This window comes from Otolemur garnettii, unplaced genomic scaffold (assembly GCF_000181295.1).
Source record: "Otolemur garnettii isolate 467f Iridium unplaced genomic scaffold, OtoGar3 scaffold00003, whole genome shotgun sequence".
Classification (NCBI taxonomy): Eukaryota; Metazoa; Chordata; class Mammalia; order Primates; family Galagidae; genus Otolemur; species Otolemur garnettii.
In genome coordinates, this window is record NW_003852398.1 from 40,475,011 (window position 1) to 40,495,839 (window position 20,829).

General features: G+C 44.3%; 1 protein-coding gene and 1 pseudogene across 6 annotated transcripts in view; one reads left to right on the plus strand and one right to left on the minus strand.

Annotated features, from left to right (window-relative positions):
• The window catches only part of LOC100942755 (core histone macro-H2A.1), a 67,952-nt gene that overhangs the window by 12,809 nt on the left and 34,314 nt on the right, over positions 1-20,829 (plus strand). The window lies entirely within an intron of this gene.
• LOC100943284 lies at positions 7,975-9,115 on the minus strand (annotated as a pseudogene).

Here is a 20,829-nt window from a genome sequence, read left to right on the forward strand (position 1 = left end):
CTGGGATGTGGGAGCATATGGATATTTGGATGCTCTGATCTGCCCACTCAGAACTTTGTTTTTGACCCTGAATAAGACGAAAAGGTGTCTAAGCCTTTTTTGTGCTCTGCCTTTTGCTTTTGTTCCGCTAAAAGCCTTTTCTCATTCATTCCACACAGTGTCTGCCAGGCTAGGTCTGTGTGAGAGCACAGGGGTGATCAAGGCAGAAAGGTCTCTGCTCCATGGAATTCACAGTCTAGTCTGGGAGAGAGACAAGAGGGCAGAAGCAAGCTAAAGGAAGGCACAGGAGCTGGGGTGCCTGGAGATGAGCTGGCCCAAGAAGGCTTCTCTGAGGAAAAGACAGTAGGTGAGACCTGGAAAGGAAGATGGTACCAGCCAGCCCTGCGAGAGCTGGGGGAGGGGCTTTGCTCTTCACTCATCTGTGCTTGATGTACCTGCTAGGCGCCAGCCTCTTCTCAGAGTGCAGGGAGGCTATGGAAAGGGGGAAGCTACAGAAAAGTAGAACCTGGAGTCCCAGCCCTCAAGCAGTGTAGGGTCTAGTCAAGAATATGACGCAGTGTCACACTCCACCTAGCTGTCTGAGAGAAGACCCATCCATTCAGCAGGTTCTCAGTGAGAGCCATTGTGTTCTTAGTACTGCTACATACTAGCCTGTCCCCACCCAAAGAGCTTCCTATCCAGAGACAGGTACAGGCCATGATGATGCAGGACCACCTGTGCTGTGAGGGGAGGAAAGGGACTGCAAGCAGGTATCAGGAAACACTTCCTGAAAGATGCTTTTTAACCAGTTATCAGACCTGCCCTGTTTGTCTGTCATCCAGAGTCCTCATGAAGAGATTGTTTTCTCTGTGCGGCCCAGACTCCTACACATGGCATCAACAATTGTGGGCATGGTGATAAAGTGTGCCACATAAAAGCCCATTCTCAGTAGCTAAGCCAGGCCTCCTGCCTTCAGAAGGCTCCAGGAGAGAACTGAGAGGGGTGTGGATGCTCAGAGGTAGCTCAGAGGACTGCTGAGCTGGGGGCCCACCTAGGAGCAGGTGCTTGTGAAGCAGGGAGCTGGCATCTCCTTACTGACCAGCCCTGGATGCTACTTAGGGTCCATCATGTCTTAGAGATGGGTAGTTAAGAGTGTAGGCCTTGGTGCCAGAGCTGCCATTTCTTACTTGTAGCCTCAGGCAAGTCACTCACATCTCCATGCTGTGATTCTATCATCTGTAAGATGAGGGCCATAGTCACTGTCTGACAGAGTTATTACCAGGCTGAAGTAAGAGCGTGCATGTGAAGTACTTATTCCAGCCCTGCACATTGTAAGTGCCCAAATATAACTGTTAACATTAGGGTTAAAGTACAGAGAGGAAAGGACATTATCAGTAATCCTGTTCTGGCTGCTGAGGTGACTGAGAGTTGGCCACTTTCTTTAGGGATGTTGATGGAAGTTGTTGTTGTCCACTCATGAATGTTGTCCTGGCAAGTGGTCCAAAGCCATTGGGCCTCCCCAAGCACCTGCAAAATTTCTTGGCAGCTTCAGGCCTAACTCCCTGTGGGCTGTTTCAAGTGGCTGCTTGACCTTTGTCCTAAAACTCAATCACTTCTACACCACAAGATGCCCTTTTGCCAGACTCCTCTGTCTGGTGTTGAAGGTTTCTTCCCTCCATCCTGAGTTCCTGGCATATTTGTGGAAACCATGAAGGATTTTCTAGAGTAGTCAGGAGCTGAGCGTGCCCAGCCCTGGGCCTGTGTTAGGTCAGAGCTGAGGCTACACCAGCCTGAGAGTGTGTAAACCAGCAGCAGCCCTGCGGTCCAGGGCCATCAGAGCCCAGTCACACCATCTCCTGTGAGAGCATGTTCTCAGGATCAGGGAACACATCAGTGCTCCTCCTTAGGGTCTGCTCAAGGCTGGAGGGATGTAGGGAGGGGATTGTGGCATGTGTCTTGCTCTAAAACTTGAAGCTAGCCTCTGTTTTTCCTCTTGAGTGCACCGCCCAATCATTTACTACACTTAAAAGGAAAAGGCAATCTCTGGAATAAGCCTGTGTCTGGTGACCAGACACTTCCTTCCCCAAATCTCTGGAGCCCTGTTGGACTCTTCCCCAGAGCTCTTCCAAGGAATGTGGTGCTGTCTGCTCGTGTCTATATGCAGTAGGATTGTCTGGGCCCTACTCTGTTCTCCTGCCTCTGGGCCTTTGCTGTCTAGCTTAGAGGATTATAGTAGTCCCCCCTTGGAGTTACTTAAAGGATCGATCATAAATCTAAAGCATGTAGCCAACTTCATAGTAAATAACAAATGGCAGATAAAAATAAGTATTATGGGGGAAATTGAAGTAGGCAGGAATAGCCTCTTCCCAGTCATTATCTTTGTCCCTGTCACATTGTGGTGTTTTTTGATTTTAGTTCAGTTTGGAAAGCTTCTGTGGAGCCTCGTCCCTGAAACTAGCATAGTGTTGACAGTGCTGTGTGTGTAGGAAATACAGCATGCAGAATATATGACATGGCTTTCACCCTGCTAGAATTTCCACTGGTGTTAGGAATGTACAAGCCCATGGAGCAGGAAGAAAGCAGGGCAAACTAAGGAATACATTAGAAGTACCCAAGGCCCAGGGAGTCAAGGATACAGAAGTGTGTGAGGAGCAAAGAGCAAGCATACCAATGAGTGATGGCCTTAAATTGTGGAGCCAGGGTGCTCTGCGTAAGCATGGCTCAAATTGTGTTCAACAGAACTCAGGTGTTCAGAGACATTTAAAAACAGGGTTCTATGGCTGAAATCAGGGGATGACTAGATTCACATTCTTTCTTTTAAGATGAGAATATGAATAACTTTAGGAACTTGTTTTAGTTTTGGAACCACTGAGTTAATTACCTTTCTTTACTATAGGACTTTTCAGAGCCTTTGACATACTGGTATCATTGTGAATCTCCAAGGAAAGGAAATGTGATAAGTAGTGGCTTCCAAACTTTTATCACAAAAGCCTTTCAGGGAACACCTATATAAATACTTGGAATGCAGTAGTTTAAGGGATATTATTGTAGGTTCAGCCCAAGAGAAAAGACAGTATGACTAAGTGAGGAAACAAAATTAAAAAGTCATGTTAAAGCAGGGGTCCTCAAACTTTTTAAACAGGGGGCCAGTTCACTGTCCCTTAGACTGTTGGAGGGCCGGACTGCGGGCCCCAGGACAAGTCGGCTGCTCAGCAGGACAGGCAGCGAGGGCAAAAACACCAGGTGGGCCGGATAAATGTCCTAGGCTAGCTGCATGTGTCCCGCGGGCCGTAGTTTGAGGACGCTTGCCTTAAAAGTGTGAACTCAGGTCTGGTTTATCATGGCATTGATGCACAAATCTTACTAAAACAGGTAAGAAGAACAAGGTCTTCCTCCATATAGGGCCCAAAACATAGGAGGTACTTCTAAGTTGAGTCACTTGTGCACCAAGTTACAGGGCCTCGACACTAACATGCTAGACACTGAGATTCAAGACAACAGTTGCTGCCTTCAAGGAACTTGCCATGTCTTTGGAGCCAATTGCCCCAACCCCTGGTCTGGTTCCTTCATGATGACATTTTTCTTTTCTCTTTTTTTTTTTTGAGAAAGATTCTATTGCCCTTGGTAGAGTGCTGTGGTGTCACAGCTCACAACAACCTCAAACTCTTGGCTCAAGTGATCCTCTTGCTTCAGCCTCCTGGATAACTGGGACTACAGGCACCCACTGCAATGCCTTACTAGTTTTTCAATTTTTAGTAGAGACAGGGTCTCACTTTGCTCAGAATGATTTCAAACTCTGAGCTCAGACAATCCACCCACCTTAGCCTCCCAGAGTGCTAGAATTACAGGCATGAGCCACTGTACCCAGCCTTTTTTTTCTTTTTCTTAAATCCACAAACCCTTTTACATACTCTGGTCACATACCTTATTCTACCAAACCTTCCAGGCTTTGATTTAAGCCTGTTTACAAAATCAAATCCGACATAAATGATTTCTTAACATTAAGGATGATGGGAAGCATTGATTTCTAGGTCTCAAGATAGAATACTGTCACCTTCATAATAAGCATAGACTCTGCCAAGCAACCAATGATTTGGACAGCTAAGCTCTAGTTCATTTAAAAACCTAGTGTCATAGTATTGTATTTCTACCTTTTGTACAGTGGTTCTCAACCTTCCTAAGGCCACAACCCTTTAATACAGTTCCTGTGGGTCACAACCCACAGGTTGAGAACTGCTGCTTTTGTAGGATAAGAGTATGGCTAGAAACCAGAATTTTTTTTTTTTTTGTCTTGACTGGGTCTAATGTATGAAATAGGGAAGACATCTGGATATTCCTAATTCCATACTCCTCCTCTTCCATTTTCCCAACCTCTGCTTCTCCCTATCCCCCATGTGTCAGGCCTTAGTCTTCCTTCTTTTGTCTCTTGTCAGTGACCAAGGCTCCATACTCCTCCAACAGACACCTGCCTTCTCAGACAGAAGATGGTCCAGTCTGAAGCTGCATGCATGGACTTGGCTAATCCTTGTGGAGTTTACAGAGCTAGCTTCTAACCTGCGAAGAACTGGGTGATTTTAGGGCCATTTTATAGACTGGATGAAGCCCAGCCTTTGGGCTTTGTGAATCCTTCAATAAAACCTCAAGGAAAAGAGTTAGAAATACATCTTGCCATCTGGTTTTGGCTAACAAAATGATTGTCCTTATCCCAGGTTTCAGCTTGTTTGGCTTCCGATCTCTAACTCAGGTCAGATGCTGCATATCCCTTTGGTATTAGTTGTCGGACTGTAATCCATTCCAATGACTGCCCTCATCTCCTGGAAGGGAAGTAGAGCGAGCTCTCTCCTGTCAATAGCACGTCCTATTACATAGATATTCATTTCAGCCAAAGTCCATCATACTTGACATTTCTGGTATGGGAAAAAAGAGAATCCTATAAGCTTGATAGATTGGGATAGGCAGAACCTACAGTTGGCTCTTATCACTTACCTCAAAAATAAGCCTCAAGCCTCTTAACCACTTTCTTGTCTGGTCCAGTCATTGTGTCCTGGACTCATGTAGCTAAAAATAGAGCAGGAAGACAGCAGTCAGGGTCAGCTCTTTGATGCTCCAAGGTCCTTGGAACTCTTACAGCCTTGCTGGTTTGCATGACTCCCCTCTTAGACTGACTTTAGGCCAGGACCCAGCTGATGCTTGCTATTACCTTCTTGGGCACACATGCTGCCTAGTATAGTTTACTTTGTTCTGCAAAGCTTATCCCTAGCCTTATTTTCCTTAAGTTGAAAAAACCACAGGAGAAGGAAGACTAAGAATTTTAAAGAGCCAGGGAGTTGTAACTAGGAAGAAAAACACTCAAGTTGAAACTGCAGGGTGTAGGTGCTAGGTACCCAGTGTCTGCGGACTATGTATGTAAATGTGTGTGTATGTATACATATATATTTATTTATGTATACATATATATATGTGTGTGTGTGTATTTATTATTTTTTAGGGGGGACAGTCTTACTCAGTCGCCCTGGGTAGAGTGTCATGGTGCCATAGCTCACAACAACCTCAAACTCTTGGGCTCAAGCAGTCTTGTTGCTTAGCTTCCCAAGTAGCTGGGACTATAGGCATATGCTACAATGCCACACTGGTGTTTCTGTTTTTAATAGAGACAGGGTCTTGCTCTTGCTCAAGCTGATCTCGAACTCCTGAGCCTAGGCGATCTGACCTGCCTACCTCAACCCCACAGAGTGCTTGGATTACAGAAGTGATGCAGACTGCTTATTAAATGCATGTTTTCTTTTCTGGTTATGTGAGTAATTTATGCTTGAAAATTTAAGAAGCTAAAACTCATTCATAATCACATTACCCAGAGATAACAACTGGCACTGAATGCCTGTTGTATGTGTGTGAAAGACAGATTTTAGTCTAGTTATTTCATTAACACATACTTCACTGATAACCAATCATGGAAATTGCCACTGCATGTACTCTTACCAAGCACATCTTACAAACTGTGTGTAATTAAGGAGTCATTCCTCATGTACTACATTGTCAATCCCCCTTCAGTCTTCCAGAAGAGTAGATCATTCCATGGTAGATAAATGTTCAAGGAGTACTTTAAATAGAATTAGTTCAGCACTGTATGCTTGTGACATTTCCCTGATGATGTGTTGTCACATAACCAGCATGTTAACAGTGGGTCAACCTCAAGGCCTGAGGCCAGAGCCTGGAAGCCACCATGGGCTTTCACCATTACTTCACTACCTCACCCAGTATGCGGAGGTGTAGCACAGTGCGATGACATGCCTCTTCCAGGCACATGAGTCTGCTGAAGAGCTAAGAAAATTGAGTGTTTATCTAGCCCTTCATCATTACTCCTGAAGAGTCCATGAAGTTGTTCAGGAGAATGTAAGTGTGACCTGGGCTTGCTTCATTAAGCAGTAGCCCCATGTCCCTTGCTCTCCTAGGGTCCAGGTCAGAGTACAACACTTGGATCAGAGAGGAGAAAGGCCTCAGCATTTCTTTTTGCAAATATTTTGTTCTAGCTTTTGGCTTGTCTTCTCATTCTTTTAACAGTGTCTTTTGCAGAGTAGAAATGTTTAATTTTAATGAGTTCTGCTTATAATTACTTTTTTAATGGATCATGCCTTTGGTTTTGTACCTAGAAAGTCATTGCCAAATCTAAAGTCATCTAGACTTTCTTCTATGTCATCTGTCTTCTAGGAATTATATAGTTTTGTTTTCTGTATTTAAATCTGTGGTCTATTTTGAGTTAATTTTTGTGATGATGTCTGTATCTAGACTTTTTTTTGCCTTTGGCTGTCCAGTTGTTCCAGCACCATTTTTTGAAAACCTCATTGCTTTCTTGAGGATAAGGCTGTTGCCAAGAAATCCTCAAAGGTCAAAGGATTTTCACTGTTGTCTCATGATCACCCTGGAAGGGCAATATGCAATTTTTATTTTGACCATCATGGTTTACAGATAAATGGACAAGTTTGATATTAAGGGTTCTGTTTTTGTGTGGGCCAATGGACAGGCACAGAGCACCATCAAACCTCTTTTTGGGATTCGGCAAGGGAGCGTGTACAAACAAAACCCAACTGTGCCAGGCCAGGCATGGCTCACACCTGTAATCCTAGCATTCTGGGAGGTGTGGACAGGTGGATTGCCTGAACTCACAGGTTTGAGACTAGCCTGAGCAAGTGTGAGATCCCATCTTTAAAAGATAGCCGGGCATTGTGGCCAATGCCTGTAGTCCCAGCTACTGGGGAGGCTGACACAAGAGAATCACTTGAGCCCAAGAGTTTGAGGTTGCTGTGAACTCTGGCGCCATGGCAATCTACCAAGAGTAACAAAGTGAGACTCTTTCTCAAAAAAAAAAAAAAAAGACTAAATGTACCATTTTTCATCTATCCTACCCACTTGGGATGATTTTACTTCTGATTGAAGTACATCCTTTTGAATTTCATTTAGTCAGGGTCTTTTGGTGAGAAATGTTCTTAGGTGCTGTTTTTAAATGTATCTTATTCATCCATAAAGTTTTCAGACAGTATTTCTTTGAACAGTGTCTCTATTCTAGCTTTTTCTTATGGAACACAAATTAAATATGTTAGTGTTTTACTCTATCTTTCATCTCTTAAAATCCGTTATGTTGTTTTTTATTCATGTCTTTATGGATAATTACTTTTTTTTTTTTAGTTAAAAATTCCTTAATTTTTTATTCTTGGTACCACTACCACAATTTACAGGGCAATATACCTGATGTAATGAAAAGAAAAAGACAAAGCTACAACAGATAAAAGACCTCAGGAATGTACATCTGATTGACACTACATTGCATTAATCAATAACTGCACTTTTTGCAAACTGTGGCTATGACAGTCCTGAACAAGAAGGGTTTCCTATTTAAGCTGCAATAACTTTTCTGACTATGGAGCCTCACTCCTTCTGTGGCAGATTTTTACAGTTCCTCTAATGCATTTGGGACAACTGTCTCAAAGTAACCTGCAGCTTTCCTGACAACTCCTCGCTCGCTCTCCTGCTAAGAACTGTAGCCCTTTTCTGTTGTTATTAGAACCTTCTGCTACCATATCTACCACTTCCACCACCAGATCCATAACCATCGTCATATGGACTGCCCGAGCTTCTTCCACCAAAACTGCCCCCTTTCATGGGTCCATAATTTGATTGTTGTGGCGCGCTATAATTTGCCAAATCATTATAGTTCCCACCACCACCATAGTTACCTCCAAAATTTCCTCCTTCATTGCAACCATCATATTCCCCTTAACCAATATATCTGCTACCTTGGTTTCCATATCCTGGTCCACCACCGCCATAGGCCCCTCTACTACTATAACCAGGACCACCGCCATAGTTCCCATCATCACCTCCAAATCCATTGTATCCACCATCACCTCCTCCAGAACTACCTCTGCTGCTACCACCTCCACCACCATATCCTCCTCTTCCACCAAATTTTCCACCATGACCAAAATTAATTAGCTCCACCACCTCCAAAGTTTCTTCCCCAACCCATAAAGTTGCCAGATCCATCTCCATGAGGATCTAGGATCTTCTTCATGATCTAGCAGGCTGCATCTCTTGTTTAGAAAGGGCCTTTTTCACTTCACAATTATGCCCATTAATAGTGTGGTATTTCTGAACAACAATTTTATCTACAGTATCATGATTATCAAAAGTTACAAAAGCAAATCCTCTCTTTTTTCCACTCTGCCTGTCTTCCATAACTTCTGTGGTTTCAATCTTGCCAAACTTTTCAAAGTAGTCTCTCAAATTATATTCTTCTGTATCTTCTTTAATACCACCAACAAAAATTTTCTTCACTGTGATGGGCACCAGGCTTTACAGAATCCTCTCTAGAAACTGTTCTCTTTGGTTCCACAACACGCCCATCAACCTTGTGTGGTTGAGCACACATTGCTACATCCACCTCTTCCACCCAAGAGTAAGCCACAAAACCAAGTCCCTAGAACGTTTTGTTTGGGGAATCTCTCATTACCACACAATCTGTGAGTGTGCCTCATTTCTCAGAATGTTCTCTTAAACTATCATCTGTAGTTTCAAAGCTCAGACCACCAATAAACAGTTTTCTCAGCTGCTCTGGTCCCTTTGGATCATGGCCCTCCATTTTGAGACCGGACTCGCCTCTTGCAACTCAGTTCAATATGGGACGCTGGATAATTACTTTTGATCTGTCTTCTAGAACTATCTTCCAGCTCTAGAAGTCCTGGGTTTTTGTTTGTTTGTTTGTTTGTTTTGCTTTTTTTAAAATCTGCCTGGTTATTCTTTATCTCTTGTTTTGTATTCGTTTTCATTTTCTTTTTCTTTGAATGTATTTCACATAGTTATTTGATAGTCTTTATCTGAATAATTCTAATATATGAAATCTTTATGATTTATTTCTGGTGGTTTTATCATTGTTAGAAAAGCCTGCCTCTTTCCAAAGTTATAAAGAAATTCTTCAGGCTTTTGCCTAGTATTTCTGTGGTTTTAATTTTCATATTTTTACTTTTATCCTCTAGGAAATTATCCTATTATATAATGTGTGATAGTAATCAAATTAATTTTGTTTCATATGGTTACCTATGTGTCCTGACACAATTGAATATTCCTTCTTTTTCCTGGTGATCTGAGATACCACCTTCATCATACATGAGATTTGTAGATACAATTGGAATGCTTTCTGTACTTTTTGTTTCATTGGTCTATTTGTCTTATGTTCCATAATGTATTATAAATATATATTTCTCACAAGTACAGGTCTTTTTACTTTTGCTAAATTTTATTATTTTCTCTAATAATTAACAATACCCATGGTGAAATTCTTATATCAAAGGATGTGCAGTGAGGCATGCATCACCCTCCCAGCTTTTCTGCACACCCAGTTCTCCTCCCAAGAGACAGTGTTAACTAGTTATACACATTATGTATCTTCTAAAGATATTCTTCTTTTCCCTTTTTTAAAAAATAAATGTAGAAAATGAGATACCACAAAATTGGGTATCAGAAGGATGATGGGAACATGTAGTATATAGAGGCTGACTTATTTATATTTGGGCCAAGATCTTGGTTGGAAAAACCTGAGGATCTTTGATCTACCCCTAATCTCTCCTCAGCACCCCTGGTCTCTTTAGCTAACCTCAGAGCTCACCTTGGACCTGTGAAGTGAGGTTTTTGTCTGGATTGTTGACCAAGTCTGGGGTGTCACTTTTACAAGTTACTGCCTGCCATGGATCCTGGTTGTTTTAATACATAAAACCAGTGCCTTGAAGAACATCTCTGTAGTCCCTTTCTTACTCACTGCCGGAACATTGCAATGCTTATCTCACTTGTTTAGTAATTCATCTGGAATGACTTCTTTGTGAAAGAGTTACGAAGCACTGACCAGGTGCATGATGCCAAGCTGGGTGCTAGAGCCAGATCATTGTTGATTTCCATAGGATTGTATTGAGTGCCAGTGATGTGCCAGACTTGTCGGAGGCCGTATTGGTGGGTTCAGGCCTGGGACTGTGCATTCCTCACCCCTTCCTCACCATTGTATACTCAGCTTTTAGCACAAGGCCCAATATTCTGCAGCTGCACAGTGAATAATTCTTTTTGTGTGCTTGTTTTTAACTAAAGACAAAGAAGACCAGTTGGAGGAATAATGGGTTTCAGGAGGTGAGAATAGTGGTAATGTCAGGTGCTGCCAGGAAACTGATGAAGATGAGAGTTAAACTAGATCCCTGGATTTTTTAATGATGCATAATTAGGATGGAAAGAGCAGCATAGGCCACACCTTTGTGGGGAGAGGCACGTGGCAAGGCAGCTGTTGCTGGCACATAGGAGGACATTAGAAGTGTTGCAAGGGCTGATCTCTCACTTCTGCCAAAAAAGCCACGGAGGCGATCTCAGCAATGCCCAAGAAAGCAGAGGAAGTCAGGAGCTGCCCACCTGGCTGAATACAGCAGTGTCCTAGGAATAGCACTAGAGCACCCCAAGGTCCCCTCTGTGGATGGCCATCAAGAATGGCTTATAAAAGCTCTTTCTTACTGAAAGGAAAGGAAGTGGGTAAGGATTCTGCAAATATTTTCTCTCCCAACGTCTTCCTGTTAAAGTATCAGCAATGATAGAACATATTTACTGTTCTTTGGCTTTCTTTCCCCTGCCTGAGGTCTTCTATGTCTAGTCAACCCTAAGTAAAATATCATGAAAGCAAAAAGCCACTCCTCAGAGCTATAAATAAATTCTAGCAAGAAGATAAACCCAAAGGGTTTTGATCATAGTCTCTCTCTCTCCCCACTGCCGCTTTCCAGTTCTGGTTGCCATACCATAAACTATGCTTGGATTTGCCAGGCTGCTCAGCCCTGGCTCCTGCTTTCCTTCCTCTCTTTCTTCCTCCTCTTCCCCCCCCACTTCCTTCCTTACTAGGCAAATGTCTCTTCTATTTAGTGTTCAGAAAATATTGAGCTGGTTTCTTTTTTTTTTTTTTTTTTTTTTTTCGAGACAGAGTTTCATTTTGTCACCCTCAGTAGAGTGCCGTGGCATCATTGCTCATAGCAACCTCAGACTCCTGGGCTCAAGAGATTCTCTTGCCTCAGCCTCCCGAGTAGCTGGGACTACAGGTGCCTGCCACAACTCCCGGCTGTTTTTAGAGAGAAGGTCTCACTCTAACTCAGGCTGGTCGAGAACCTGTGAACTCAGGCAGTCCGCCCACCTCGGCCTCCCAGAGTGCTAGGATTATAGGCATGAGCCATAGGGCACAGCCTAGCACTGGTTTCTTTAGATGCCTGTAGTGGCACCCGATGCTGAGGTGCCCTCTCACAGGGTTGATATCACCCCATCTGTCTACAGGGGACGTCCTAGATCTTTATAGAAGACTCATTCCCTGCAGAGCTCATATTTCTTGCCTGCAGAGATGTGGGAGCTGTGTGACAACCCAGAGCCTCTGGAAAAGGCTATTCTATCTGCTTCCCTTGCCAGCAATATCCTGATTGATGCCCCTTATGGTAATGGGTAGTAAGGTAGTCTTTGGTTAACACTTATCAGTTGCCTCTAAAAATCTGGATATTGATGGCTAAAAGTCATTATCTGCTGTTCATTTAGAAAGTGAGGGTACTTAACTTGAGTAGCATTGTTTTACCTGCCCTCCCACCCTAAAGCCCCATATTCACACTGTGTGGCTTGTTGTAATGTTATTTTTGGCGGGGGGCGGGGAGCCTAAGTCAAGGTGGAGCAGTTTGTAAGTTCTAAAACAGGGGTCCTCAAACTTTTTAAACAGGGGGCCAGTTCACTGTCCCTCAGACCATTGGAGGGTCAGACTGCAGGCCCCGGGATGAGTCGGCTGCTAAGCAGGACAGGCAGCAGTGGCAAAAACACCTGGCGGGCCAGATAAATGTCCTAGGCAGGCCGCATGTGTCCCGCGGGCCGTAGTTTGAGGACACCTGTTCTAAAATATCTGCCATAAATTGTGCAGTTATTGTGTTCTGGGTGCTGGTTAAATGCTTTACATTTGATAACTCACTAAATCCTCAGACCACCTATTTTGCATAGGAGGGAAATTGAGGCTCATACTTTAGGTACTCTGGAGTAACACTTCTCTAGAAGAGCATTTTCCACAAGCCATCAACCAGAGCTGAAACCTCAGCAGTTAAAGACGCAGCCTGAGGGGCAGACTTCAAGTCATGGGTGATTGCCAAAGAGCACAGAGAGGCCATGGTCCCTGGGGTGATGGGCACTAGGCGATAGGGAAGGACAGCCTAGTCAGAGTTGCTGGCTGGTGTGGCAGCACAGCAAGCGAGGAACCACAGAAAGGCAGCAGCAGTGACTGCCTTGTTAACCCCAACAGGACTTGGGGAAGGGAGGGCAGTGCCCAGCAGGTGAGGGGCGGCTGTATCATTTAGTGGTGCTGAGAAGGGCCTGGAGGGGAAGAAGCTTTTGGGCCAATGTCCTTTTAGTGAAGAGGAGGTGGAAGCCTAAGTGAAGGGTTTAGGGATTCCTTAGACAAATGAACCTCAGCATGAGAAATCCACTTGTGCAGACAGGACAGAAGCTGGCTGGATCCCAGGAGCCGTAGCCCCCCGCACCCCCACCACAAGCTCATATTGCTCTAAAAACAAACAACTGGGAAAAATAACCTAAGTCGGTTGCATGTGCTCAACGTTTGGTTTTTTGTTTTTTGTTTTGTGAGAAACAAGATAAAGCAGGCTGGGACAGAATATCTCAGAGCTAGAGGGTGTTTGCAACGTGTGGTAGCAAAGGTTAGCTGGGACAGCATATGGTAGAATTGCCTGCAACTTCTCGTTTACTCTGTTTTATTTCACTTTGCATTTTGATAAAATGTCTAGAAGATAAATTCAAACAGCACAAAAGAAGGTAGAGTAAAAGATCTCCCTGTAACCAAGTTCCTGACTCTTATTCTCAGCAGGCAAAGCTGCTCCCACATCTCCATGGGTGCACATATGAGCATGATGGCAGGCAGCATGGCAGCCTGCGAAACTCACTTCTCTTCTCCTTATTCCCCCTGCTCCAAAAGTCCATCTGGGAAATGGTACCATGACAGGGGTCCTTAAATGAGTTTCCTCTTCACATTATACTCTTAAAATCATTTAATTTCAGCAGACATCTCTAATTGTTCACCCCTTCCTGAGATGAATTAAGAACAAATGGCTGTGGTTTTTCCATATTAAAACAAACATTCATATTACACATTTTCTTGTAAATTAATTTAGAGTCCTTGAAAGCAAGTGATTGGTAGGGCAGAGGGCCCTGCCTAGCTGCCAGCCAGGCCTTGGGTTGGAACAGGTTTCTCTGGGCTTTCCCAGGCACTGCTGCCTCCTTCCCCCCCTCCCCCCCACCTAGGGCCTTGACTTCTGCCTAGCAGCTGGCCATGGCACACCCTGCTGGGGTCAGACAAAAGGTCTAGACCCCCATCCCAAGGCAGAGATGCCTTTGGGGTTGCCCTGGGTGCTGTGTTCCATCAAGACAGGTCTGGCAGCACCGAGGTTAATCAAGTTCAAGTGCATTTTTCAAACATATGTAAACTGTTAAGTGTAACAGCAAAGAGTAAACTATTGGGGGAGAAAAACACCAGGTTTTGTGTCGATTTTACTCCTTTTGTCTCACATCTATCCATATGATCATCTAGTTCTTTAGACAAAGGAAACTGAGGCAAAAAATTTATAGTTTTCTTCCCCTAGTGATCAAGCCTGCTATGCTTTTTAAAAATAGTATGATTATAGCCTCAATAATAGTAGCTTGTATTTACCAAACATACTGATCATTTTACTTGGTATCTCATTCTCACAAGCCTAAGAGGTGACCTCAGTTTTCATTCCCCCTTTAAAGAATAGGAAACAGGCTTAGATGTGTTTGGCTACATCTTACAGCTGAGTACAGGAGCTGGGATCCAAACCCATGTGATTAGACAGCAGACCCTGAGCTCTAGCCTTGGTGCTGTTTGTAGTTACTGTCCTCTGCTGCAGACAGGCAGGATGTAGTTTCAACAGAAGCACTTGACATCTGGGGAATGTAGAGGAGACTTCCCTCACAAGGAAAATATTCAGGTACTGAGCTGGGTTGGTAGGCTACTTTAATGTTTGCCAAGAATCATAATATCTCCCTTTTGTTAATATGAATGTAAAATTATTTTTTACTTTGAAATATGAAAAACAGCCAGTGAAACTTAAGAGATTCCAAATTAAGCTGCATTTCTGTCTTACTGAGAGACTTTGTGGAAGGCAGAGCCTGGACCAGATGCTGTCCTCTGAGCCCCTTTACTCATAGGTGCTTCTGAGGAATCTGTAAATGTAGGCTTTACAGTAATGGATGAGTTTGTGTTGGACTCAGAACCTTCTTTGGAATACTACCTTCACTTACTACTGTAGGTTTTATTTTCTCTGTGCAGTCCCTGGTTGCTTTGAGGCCCGAGATACAGCTGAATGGAAAGCTTTGGAGCCTGGGTTGATTGTTCAACAGGCTTCAGACCTGCCGCTCACCTCCAGAAAGGGTGGGATTTGGGGTAGTGGGTTCTGGGATCCTGCTGCAAACACTTGGGGCCACTGAGGGAATTGGAGGAGGCTGTGGTGTGGTCAGAATGCAGGAAGCTCTTAGCAGTCACTCTCCAATTGGGGTTGATTGGGTTAAGGCCTTCTGGAATGGTGTAGAACAGTTCTGAACTCAGAGAACTGATGGAAGGATGATGAATCAAAAGAAATACAATAAACAGATTCCTTGTCATGTTGTTGGCTTTGTAGCAAATATCTGTTTTCTCCTTGGGATTACATGAACATTTGCTTTCCTTTGATTTCTGGTTGTTATTTTCAATATTTCTTTTGTTAGATGAGCACTCTCTTAGAGAGCTTCAAACAGCTCTGTAAAAGCTCCTGACTCTTCCCTCTTGCAGGACTTGTGTTTAGTGTTTGGCTCAGCCTCAACACATCACCTGTTAGCTGTTAGGAGTCTAATTCTGCAAACCATGACTTCATCTCCCTAAAGGAAGATAGACAGAATGCCTCAATACAACAGATATGGTTTAGTTCAAGACATTTGGGAAAGAAGGAGGGAGGGACACCCTAAGCCTTTGGTCTCTGGGTGAACTTGGAAAGTAGACCTGTCAAAGGTATTCAGGTTCAGACAGCTGGTCTGCGGTTGAAAAGGCTGCCAAATCATGCTGTTATCCAAAGCTGTGGGAATTTTGTCAAGTGGCCTTAAAACCATCATGTTCAATGAGGCTGGGGAAGGATTGACCCAAGGGCACCACCAGAGCCTCGCAGCTTGAAGGAGAGAAAAGAAAGCTGCACAGCTGGTCTAGGCGACTACAGAGGATGGCGCCAGCTGCTCACTAGTTGCCAGAGCCTGGTCCTGGCCCAGGAGTGGGAGCTAGAGATCTTTAGGTGTTCTGCCAATTAGATCTCCAGCAAATAAAAATCTTAATAGCTAATGAGCGGGCCAGTTTGCTCATTGTTCAACTTGTTCCCTTTGCAACGTATATAATTGGGGAACCTTATCTCACAGTCCTCTCCAGAGCTGACCCCAAGTGCCTTGGTCCCCAAACCAGTCTAGTATTTAGATTATCACTGGCCAGGAAGGCTTGACTTGAGGAGGTGGAGAATCTACTAAGGGGGTTTTGTTTCTTTTCCTTCGAATTCTCTTTTCCTAGTTTGCTTCTGTGGTTTCTTGTGGATTCCATTTGTTTTGGTTATAGCCTGTAGGGCTGTAGCTCCTAAAAATTCCCTCTACAAGGAAAGATCCAAGAGTTGAACTTTGGAAACTGTGGTGAAAAGAATTTGCACCTATAGATCTGGTGTCTTCCTAGTTCTCTTTCTCAGAATCCAGTTTCTTTTAGACCTGCCACAGGCAAAAAATTTAGAGATGTATAAACTCCTTCAAATAGTAAATGAATTGAGTACAGTACTTCCCTTATAGGAAGGCTCGGCAGAGGCTGAAGCTGGCTCTCGGGAGGCAGCTCTCCTTGTGGGTGGGGGTTGGGCCCAGGGGGTACAGGCAAGAATCATACAGCTCTGCGCCTGCTCTGTGATTTTGTAGCATTTGCAAAGCAGAGGATCACTTACTAGGTGACATGTGCCCTGCCCTAATTCTTCAGCAGTCAGTTTCCCTCTCCTTCCCTTGAACAGGAACACACCCTGGAGAGCAGATGGGAACTGTCCCATCTTGTCCACTTGCCGGCATTTTGCACCTTTTCTCTCTTCCTGCAGCAGGCAGCCCTCTCTTAGCCAAGAAGGCTCTTTATGATTGCTGTTTCTAAGACTAGACTAAGGCTCAAAGGGTGGGTATTACTGAAACTTGGCAAGGCGTGAGTGTTCTTGGTTACTGCTTTTGTTAGCAGTTAGGGGCATTCTGCATCTTTCTTGGCTATTATAAAATGCAGTGCAGGGGTGGGGCAGGGAACATGCTTCTCATAAAAGGTGTGTTTCTGAGGTGTGCCTCTGTCTTGTGTGTCCCATGATGATAGAGTTACTATGACAACTATCATCTAAAAAAATGCAAGAGTAAACAAAAGGTAAAACTCTGGCTCAGCTAGCTGGAGTGTGAACCTATGACCTCCTTTGTTACTCCTACCTGACACAGCTCCCTCTTCCTTACAGGGCCGGCGGTGGGGGGGGGGGGAGCTCTGTTGATAGGCTTATGGAGGGCAGTTAGCTTGGTTTGCACAGATTGAATATGAGCTGGGGTTTTGCAAAAAGGAGGAGTCTTGGATTTGGGGCTCCTTGGCAAAGAAGACAGTGCAATGACACCGCTGCTCAGCTCTTCTAAGAGGCTGAGATGCTTCCCATCACTGTCCCTTCTCATCCACCTAAGATCCACTGTCACTTCTAGGTGAAGCCAGTCTGGTACCCCCTGAAGCAAAGTTGAATTAGCAATTTCACAAGTGGGGAAACTGAGGCCATTGAAAAATAAAAGAATAAGGGGGGAAAAGCTTGCAAAGCTTGCAAAAGCCAGGGAGAATATCCCTCCACTCTTGAAGGGTTGATCTCCAGGTCCCTTTCTTTCTGCCCTCTGTGTATGCTTCTGGGTCATTCCATTGCTTTCTTGTTTTACATACTGCCTGCCTTCACCCAAATAGGGCCTCAGCCATACCCTCAGAGTCTCCACTTTTCCCAGGTCTTTTCACTCATGATCCTTTTCCCTGAACAAAAAAAGTTAGGGCAGCACTGCAGAAAATAAAAAAACCACATCTCTCCCTCCCTTCCCCACCACCAACGGCCACTGCGCCATCTGTTGGGGAGGGCCTTCCACTCTGGGCAGGAAGAGGAAACAGGCCACCTCCACTTTCCTGAGAAACTGTACTTTAGATGATTGTCTTACCAAAGGGGTGAGCTTAGGTAACAAAAGGTCACCACTGTGGGCATTCTCATTTCTCATTCATATTCTGTCTCTCCCTCTCTCTCTCTCTCTCTTTTTTTTTTTTTTGAGACAGACTCTCACTATGTCACCGTACCCTGGTGTCACAGCTCATAGCAACCTCAAGCTCTTAGATTTAGTGATTCTCTTGCCTCAGCCTCCCAAGTAGTTGGTACTACATCACCTGCCATAACACCCGGCTATTTTTTTTGTTGTTGTTGTTGCAGTTGTCATTGTTGATTTTAGGTGGCCCAGGCCAGGTTCCAACCGACCAGCCTTGGTGTATATGGCTGGCGCCCTACCCACTGAGCTACAGGCACCGCCCCCTCTCTCTGCTTTTAATGAGGGGCAGGTGAAGCATTCTTAGCACATTATGGTCATAGGATGGTTATCCACCAGCCCTCCAGTGTATGTATTCTGGCTGTGCAGATACTCAAGGCCCAGCACTTCTCTGTGGCCTCAGGAAGGAGGTGGGGAGAAGCCAGGAAGTCCACAAAGTGGGCTACAGCTCTGTGGTGCCAGATGCCCCTTGAAGGTCTTCCTGTGGCAGGGGTTCCAGCCTGGGGATGCTGTGGCTGGCTCTCCTTCCTGCTCCCTTGTTTCTAGGTTCTGTGTTCTTGTTGGCATCAGAGTCCTGCTTTGTTTTGCTCTCAGGCTGTGGGCACGATGGTAGCACTGCAAATATGCCACCTGTTCCATCAGTGTGGCAGAACAGAGGCTGAGCTGGGCTGGTCAGGCAGTCGTCTCTGCATTCAGGGCATCTGGGGCCTTAGGTCACATAGGCATCACAAGCACCTTTTCCGCTTAGCTGAGGTGGGCCTATTTCAGCTGGGCATTGGGACATACTGCCATGATCATAGGGAAGAAACTGCTAGGGGGGCTGTCTCCCCTCACCACTGGTAAACTGGACTGTCCTGAGGCTATGGGGGAGCCAACCCTGCTGAGATGAATGTGTGAAAGTGGGAAATGTGATCCCTTCCACTGGCATTTCCCTTTACGTACCACCACCTTGCCTTCCTCCCCTCCTCAATTTCACATGCATGATGCCCAGGTGTAGGGGTCCCTTTGGCACACTCTGTAGCACTGACGTGTGCAACCCTGCAGTGACCTCCCTGCTGGCCTGGGAACACGGAAAAGGCAAGGCTTCATGGGGCCTGTGTCTCTCCTGCCAAGCACAGGGCTGTGTGTCATCAATGTGATTATTGAACAAATGAATTCCTGCCTTATATTTAGAGGGAAACCTGCTATTTCAAGTGTGACTGATTCCCCACCCCACCACCCCCACCATATGAGAGTTTCCATGAGTAGCCAAGCAACTTTTCAGCTTTGTATACAGACAGCAGTTCTTTGCATTGGGCTCAGCTGTTGGTAGCTCTTGAAAACCGTTGTATACCATACAATGTTGTACATTTTAAATGCATGATTTTCATGCAGCTGGAATTTTGTTTCTAATTATTTTGTAATGATTCAGAGCGCTGACTTTGCTGGAGAAATCTACTGTTTACAATATTACCAAATATTAGAAATTCTTTAGTACTGAGAGGAGGTCAGAGTTGGGTTGAGTCTAGAAGGACATCACAGGCAGAACATAGTATGGGCAGAATGGGGAGCATAACATATGTCTGGGACAGTCTGTATACCTCATTAAGAAAATGAGGTGGTGGTCATGAGGTTGATAAGTTACCAAGAGAACTGTGTTGCCAAGAAGAAAAAAAATTTTCTTGCCAAAGGGCTCTTTTTCTAATTCCCACCATCTTTTGCCATGGAAGATGTGTCGTCTTGTCCTGTGAGACTCTTTCCCAAAAGGCAGTTAAACTTAGTCACACTCATAGCCTTCTAGGGTTTTTTTTTCCTCATACATTTTATTTTGAAATTTTCAAACATACAGAATGCTAAAAGAGCACTCTTACTCTTTTTACTTTTGTTACTTGTTTTCAATTGACAACACTTGTGTATATTTATAGGATACATTGTGGTGTTTGGATATGTGTATTTGTAGAATGAGCAAATTTAATATATGCATCACGTCACATACTTCTTGGTGTTGAGAACATTTAAAATCTTCTCATAGCAATTTTGAAAGATACCTTATTACTAACTATAGCTACCCATTCTTTTTGATTACCAAAACATACTCATCCTGAAACTTGCTACCCTTTGACCAACATCACCCTCCTTCTCCCCCTCCCCCAGTCCCAGGTAACTGCCATTCTGCTCTGGTTCTATGTTAGACATCTTCAGATTCCATGTGGAAGTGAGATGACACCGTATTTGTCTATGTACCTGACTTCACTTAGCATAATGTCCTCTGGATTCATCCATGTTGTTGCAAGTGACAGAAAGAGGAACATTCATACCATATACTTAGATGTAACGACCGTTAACATTTCGCCTCATTTGCTTCCCTCTATAGCAGTGGTTCTCGACCTTCCTAATGCCACAATCCTTTAATATAGTTCCTGTGGGTCACGACCCACAGATTGAGAACCACCGCTCTACAGGCTCTTTTCAGAATATTTTGGGATAAGTTGCAGACCTCGAGATGCTTTACTCCTAGATACTTCAGTGTGTGTCTCCTGAGAGTCTGTTGAAAGGTAACACCATCATCACACTAGAAAGTGAATGATTCCTGAGGGTCTGATAATCTAGTTCAAAATGACTTACACCTTTTCAGAAAAGTTAGGATCCCATCAAGGATCGACACAGTTGTATTTGGTTGTATCTCTTTAGGATTTAAAATCTGCACACCCCCACCATGTTTTATGTTTTTCTGACACTGACTTTGTAAAAAATCCAGTATACCTTTTGATTTTTTTTTTTTTTAATCTAAATGCACAGGCATTCCACATTGATTCATTTGGCAAGGATTAAACACATTCCCACAATATCAAGCCACCCTCTCCTTGAAACCCTATAAACCCATGACCTGTCGTTCAAGAAGCAGGCACAGTACAGGCCATGCTGTTGAGTCAAGAGGTTGGTCCTGGTGACATCTAGAAG